Genomic DNA, 7,719 nt, shown 5'->3' with positions numbered 1-7,719 from the left:
TAGAAAAGTTAATTATTACTTAAATGGTAATCTTAAACCTTTAGAATCCTTAAATACTTGAACTTTGTATGGTGCATTTTAGAAAACAAATACTAGAATTACTTAATACATGTAGAGCACTACTAGTGAAATGTATGATCTAAGAAAGACATGCCTTCTTAATTAAGTTGAATACCTGGTTAAGTCATGAAGTAATTCTATAGAAATTTAGTTTTAATGTTTCTGAGTACTAGGATTATACTAGCTGACTTTATCAGGGGACTTCACTTCACTGGATAAATTAGCATGATCTGAACTTGTAACATGGTATGTCAGCCAGTGTTTCTTATAAAGTTCTCATTTCTAAAAGATATAAAGATCTGTGTCAAATTTATAAGAACACAAGTCATTCCCCAATTGATAAATAGTCAAAGGATATGAACAATTTTCAGATGACTAAATTAAAGCCTCTGTAGTCATATAAAAAATGCTTTAAATCACTATTGATTAAAGAAATGCAAATTAAGACAACTCTAAGGTAGCACCTCATACCTCTCAGATTGGCTAAGATAACAGGAAAAGATAATAATAAATGTTGGAGGGGACATGGGAAAATTGGGACATAAATACATTATTGGTGGAATTGTGTGCGATATGATCCAATCATTCTGGAGAGCAACTTGGAACTATGCCCAAAGGGTTATAAAATTGTGCATAATCTTTGACCCAACAGTGCCACTACCATATCTGCATCCTAAGAAAATTATAAAAGAAGGAAAAGAACCCACATGTGCAAAAATGTCTGTAGCAGCTCTTTTTGTGGTAGCAAAGAATTAGAAAATGGGTGGATGCTCATTAGTTGGGGAATGGCTGAATGAATGGCTGTATGTGAAAGTAATGGAATATTATTATTCTATAAAAATAATGAACAAGCTGATTTTAGAAAGATCTGGAAAGATTTACATGAACTGATGCTGAGTGAAACAAGAAGGCATACATTGTATACAATAACAGCAAGAACATGAAATGATCAACTATGAAAGACTTGGTCCTTTTCAGTGGTTCAGTGATCCAAAGCAATCCCAATAAACTTTGGAAAGAAAATGCTGTCTGTATCCAAAAAAAGGACCATAGAGATTGAATGTAAATCAACACATCCAATGTCCAACCTTTTTTTTTTTTTAACTTTTCCATGGTTTTTGCCTTTTGTTCTGATTTTTCTATTCCAAAATGATTCATAAAGAAATGTTTATTTAAAATGAAATATTTCAGACCATATGGCACAGTTCCTTTATGGAAAAGGTACTGAGATACAGAAATCAGAGGTGGTGGGTCCAAGATCATCAAAGTAGAAAGTGAAAACATTGGGGTTTGAACCTAGATTCTGACTCTCAATGCTGTACACTGTACTATATTGCCCTGCAATATTTAAAATTTAAAATCTGACAAATTTTAGTCATCTGTACAATGAACCCAGAGGAACAATGTAGAATAAGACTAGAAAAGGAGATTAGGACAAGGTTGTGAAAGTCATCAAATGCCAAACAGAAGAGTCAAATTGTCAAGATTATATATTCTAGTGAAGAAAATAGGATAGTAAATCAGTGGAACAGGCTAGGAAAGCAAGAATCAACCAAACTCAATCATATAGTATTTGATAAACTCAAGAATATAAACCACATAAAAATGTAAACCTAAATTCAATGAGAACAGATAAGGTCACTGGAAAAAGTCTGGCAAAATATAAATTTATATTAGCATCTTTCTTATACTACATGGCATGAAAATTCCAAATGGATATGAAATTTTAATATAAAACAGCCATATTGCTTTAGGAAAAAGCATGGGAACGTTTAGATGAATTAGCAGAGAAAAGTAATCAGAGCCAGAAAAGCAATTGTGGGGCAGGGTGGTGGATGCACAGGCGTGTGTGTGTATGTGTGTGTGTGTGTGTGTGTGTGTGTGTGTGTGTATGTGTTCATGCACACACGTGCTACTGTGATGCAAACTTAATGATAGTCTAATGAGGTCAGTTCAGAATTGGTTGAATAGAGTGCATGAACAGACATTAATGTTGACTTTAATGGGGTCTCCAACCCCCATCTCTCTTTGGCCATGTGCTATTGAACATTTTTATCAGTGAATTCAATGAAGGCTTGTCAAATTTATAGATGACATTAAACTGAGAAAGCTAACTAACATGTTGGATGACAAAATCCAGATGCAGAAATATTTGACAGGTCAGATTGATGGGATAAATCTAATGAAATATCATTTAAAAATTTAAATGGAAAGCTTTACAATAGGTTAAAAAATCATTATCCCAAATGTAGGTTTAAGCACAGTTTAACTGAAACAATCATACATGTGCAAATGCTCTTCAAGCAATTAATATGAGTGAAGTGTTACATTGCAATCCCCAAAGTCATCACTGTCTTTAGCTACATATAAAGAGTTATAATATCCTCAACATGGAGGGTGATGCCCCTCTGTACTCTTCTTTGCTCATACTGCATCCAACATATTGTGTTCATTTATGAGTGTCATATTTTTGGAAAAGCATTGACAAGTTGGAGTGCATTCAGAAGAGGAACTTGGTGAATGTAGTAGAGACCAATCAATATGTATAAAAATTGTTTGAAGGAATTGGAGCTATTTAGATTGAATGATAGTAGGTTTAGAAAGAGCATGAGAGCTGTCTGCAAGTATTTGTAAGGCTGTCATATGAAAGAATGATTAACTTATTTGTCATATTTTCCAGAAAGGAGAATTAAATAATAATGGGTGGATGTTGCAGGAAACTATGTTTAGGCTTGATGTAAAGACAATCTTCCTAATAATTTTAGTCATATAATAGGGAAATTGAATCCTTTGGGAAGTAGTAGGCTGCTCATCACTAAATGCCTTTAAGTAAAGAATGGCTGTCCACTTGGTAATGTTTTAAAGGGGATTGACAGGTGCTAGATGGCCTGGGATGTATGGAGTGTTCAGGAGAACTAGCATCTGTGATGTGAGGGCTTGCTGAGCTCCTTTCAAGGCTGATTATCCATCTTTGGTATTCACCTGTACTTAACTTTTACTGGTGGCTCCAAGAAAGTGGAATATATGCAATGGCCACAATTAAGTAAATTGTCTCAGCAGATGAACTAAATTAAGTTGAAGGTAATTAAAATTCTTCAAACCTGTCAATGATCTAGGGGAATATCCATTCAGTTTCTAGTTCCTTGCCACTATAAAAATAGTTGCTCAAACATTTTTACACATGTGGGTTCTTTTCACTTTTTTATAATCTCTTTGGGTGACAGGTCCAAAAGAGACACTGCTGGATCAAAGGGTATGCACAGCTTAATAGCCCTTTGTACCTAGTTCCAGAATAGTTGGATCAGTTCACAACTCCACCAACAATGCTTTAGGATCTCAGTTTTCCCACATCCCCTCCAACATTTATCATTATCTTTTCCTGTCATTTTAGCCAATTTGAGATGTGTGAAATGTTACCTTAGAGTTGTTTTAATTTGCCTTTCTCTAATCAATAATGATGCAGAGCATTTTTTATATGAATAGAAATGGCTTTAATTTTTTTTCATTTAAAAATTGTTCATATTCTTTGCCCACTTGTCAATTGATGAGTGACTTTTATTCTTATAAATTTGAACCAACTCTCTACATTTTACAAAGTGAAGCCTTTATTAGAACCCTTGGATGTAAAAATTTTCTCACAGTTTTCTACTTCCCTTCAAATCTTGGTTACATTGTTTTTGTTTATACAAAACCTTTTTAATTTAATATAATCAATATTAGCCATTTTGCATTTCATAATGTTCTCTAGTTATTCTTTGGCCATAAATTCCTTTCTTCTCCACAGATCTGTGAGACAGATTATCCCTTGTTCTCCTAATTTGCTTATATCATCATTCTTTATTTCTTGGCAGTTTAATTGGTATGGCACTGAATAAGTAGATTAATTTTGGTAGAATTGTCATTTTTATTCTATTGGTTCAACCTACCCATGAGCACTTGATATTTTTCCAATTGCTTATGTCCAACTTCATTTATGTGAAAAGTGTTTTGTAGTTGCATTCATATAGTTCCTAGCTTTATCTTGACACATAGACTCCTAAATATTTTATATTACCTCCAGTTATTTTAAAAAGAATTTATTTTTATTTCTTGATGCTGGACTTTATTGGTAACATATAGAAATGCTGATGATTTATGCGTATTTATTTTATACTCTACAACTTTACTAAAGTTGTTAGTTGTTTCTAGTAGTTTTTTAGTTGATTTTTCTAGGATTCTCTAAGAATACAATCATACCATGTGCAAAGTTAGTTTCACTAACTACTCTAATTACTTCAATTTCTTTTTTTTCTTTTATTGCTAAAGCTAACATTTCTAATATAATATTGAATAGTAATGGTGATAGTGAGCAACCTTTCTAGAAAACTATATTCTTTGGTGTTGCTTCCAGCATCTTTGGATTTGTTAGCACTGATTAAAATATTCAATGACTTTTGCAGCATTAAATGTCTACTCTGTAGACTCTGTAGACTATTGCTGATTGTAAATATTTTTTTTATCCACATTGCTATTTCATGTGTAGTAAAGTTTATCAATGAAATGATAAGAAACATTATTTCTCACCATTTCAAGAATATGTGCTGGGGTGTATAAGGAAATTTACTCTAAATCTGACAGATTTTTTTATCAGAAGAAAAAGTAGGTGCTTTTTCTGACATGACATAAGCCAATGACTTCGATCAAAATTTCTCTAATATTTAACTTTTAATAGAATTGAAGGCACAAGCTATTCACCCATTCATCTATTTATCTTTTTTTTCTATTTATCCATCCACCCATCAATCAAGAATTTTTTTTTCTTTAAAAAAAATTATTTGTAGAAACATTTTTAAGCCCTAGTATGTGCCAGGGTGATCAATAGTCAGAGCTAAGGAAAAATAGTGTTACAGCCACAGGAAACAGGTAGAAAAGTTGCCAAGATTCAAGACCTGAAATGTCTTTTTGATGAAACAGTAAGGAGGCCCATGTCACTGGATCTAAAAATACAGATAAGGGGGTAAAATGTAACAAGATTGGAAAGGAAGGAGAGAACAAAGCATTTTTTAAATATCTCTGTCTCTACAAGATGTATACATATACACACATACATAGATAGGTGTTTATTTGCATGTATACATTGTATATATACAGATATACATGTCTTTATGTTACATTGTAGAAACGTGCTTATATATTAGAGTTGATTGTAGCTATAATTATATAAAAATGCAAATGCACATTTATAAATGATAAAATATCTGTATCTGTATATATATGTATATATATATATAAAAGAATATATATATAAAGAAGAGAGAAAACTATTCTGCAGTAGTCAGGATATGGATGAACCAAATCTTGGTTTTCTAATACACACACACACACACACACACACACACATGCACATATATGTGTATCTGTCTATATTTAGGAAGCTAGCAAAATGTTAGTTACTGGATTCAAGTTAGTTTGGATTCAAGATTTGAGTTCAAGTCCAATCTCATTAACTGTGTGCCCCGGGGCAAGTCACTTAACCTTTATCTTTATCCATGGGAGGACAAAAAAATTGTGAACGAGTATATTTGCCAAGAAAACCTCATTAGGGGTCAAAACAAATTGGATACTACTGAACCATTCAACAGTAACAACAAAAATGGTTATGACCCTCAGATTTAGCAAAGCTGAAGTTCACACAGGGCAAAAATTGTGAAAGTGAAAATTAAACTGCAGGCCTTTTCAAATGTAAAGGCAGCCCTCATTATACTAAAAGGCTTGAATAGTCCAATGACTTATGAAAAGGCAGGAAACAATGAACTTTCCCCTATAGCACAGATTGCCTTTGTCCGCAGACCCTCATTTGCATAATACTTCAGCATGTTTCTAGAAAATATATACATAAGTAAATGTAGAATGTTCATTGAAGGAACTAGCTTCACTAGAATTATTGAACTGAAGGCTAAATTTCTCTTTGTTGCTATTGTTGTTCAATTCTCTTTTAGTTCTTTCCCACTCTAAGACCTCATTTGAGGTTTTCTTGGCAAAGACAATAGAATGGTTTGTCACTTCCTTCTCTAGTTAATTTGAGGAAATAGAGGCAGACAAATTTAGGTGCCTTGCCCAGTGTCACAAAGCAAGTGTCTGAAGCCAGATAGTAACTCATGAGATGAGTTCGTGACTCCAGGCCCAGCACTCTATCCTTTGTACCATCTGACTTAGACTTCTATTTCCTGAAAATGTAAGCAAATTTAGCAGCTGAGACCTTGGAGGAATGAAAAAATATTTACTTTTGTCAATGCTCATCTAAACATCATTGCCCCATCTAGAAGAGTATATTGGTACTTCAACTGGAAAGAGCACTATAATACTCTATTTGAAGACAGCACAGTAGAGACTGACGATGGTAAAAACTACAACATTCGCCCAAGAAAGAAGTGCAAAAAAATCAGGGGATTCACTCATTTAGTAAAGACACCAAACTCTTGAAAATCTCTACAGATGACTGATCACACAATCTAGCAACAGCCCAGTCACTAATAAATCCACAGCCAAAAGAACTCAACTCATGGACCTGTATAGTTGAAATGCAGCATCCTTCCAGGGATCAACCCATCTAAGCAGTAGGAAAGCTCATCATCACCAACTCTATGCTCTGAAGTTTAGAACTATATAGAAAAAGGAAGGATAGCAAGCCTCTGCAATGCTAGAATTGCAAAATTCCATGGTCTCTTTTATTCCCTATATGAGTGCCTCAAAAATCATTGCAAGGCAACACTTGCTGTTTTCACAGATTCAATGTATTTGTGGGAGAAAGAACCATTTACTTTTATGACTGTTTTTGCTTTGTCTAAATGTCTTTGCTAAGAATTAAATCTATTATTTAATTGTTATTAGAAAACACATGTATGGGAAGGGGAGTGATTAACCTTGAAAAGATGATCCCACATATCTCCAGAACTTGCAAAAACATGTATCCCTCTGAGAACTCAATTTTTAAGTGTTAATTAGGAGATTGAATCCAGAAAGATTATTTTCTTTCTAACTGATCTGACCATTTCTTTCTTTTCTCTCTCCCTCTTTGTCCTCCACCTGAATCCTTCCCTTCCCCTTTACCCCCTTCACTCATACACAGATAGACACACACACCCCCACACAATCTGTTATGTTCAGAACCTCATCATCTCTCATCTGGACTCTTGCTATAGCTTCCTAATTGGTCTTCTTGCTTCACATCTCTTTCAACTCTTAATACATTCTCCATGAAGCTGCCAAAGAAACATTCATAGAGAGTAGGACCATGCCAGTCCCCTACTCAAAAATTCTACTATTTTCTTATTGATTTTGGTTTAAAATACAACCTCCTCTTAGCTTTTAAAGTCCTTCATAGCAACATAGGACAACCTACCTTTCTCTTGCCTTACTCTCTAAAGTAACCAAATTGTCCTTGCTGTAATTAAGACATGATGCAGCATCTCCCACGTATTAATTATCCTCCATGCAGATGTGCACTTCTTTCTCCCCACTATGTGATAGAAATTCTTACTTCCCTCAGCAATGAGGAGGAACAGAAGATGAGGCTGGAAAGGTAAATCCGCATGAAATCACCAAGACCTTGAATATCATGCTGAGATATGGATTTTACACCACAGGCAATAGGGAATCACTAGCTTGATTAGAAGAATG

Source organism: Antechinus flavipes, chromosome 1 (genome assembly GCF_016432865.1).
Source record: "Antechinus flavipes isolate AdamAnt ecotype Samford, QLD, Australia chromosome 1, AdamAnt_v2, whole genome shotgun sequence".
NCBI classification, from domain to species: domain Eukaryota; kingdom Metazoa; phylum Chordata; class Mammalia; order Dasyuromorphia; family Dasyuridae; genus Antechinus; species Antechinus flavipes.
Note: the sequence above shows the minus strand (reverse complement) of the source record.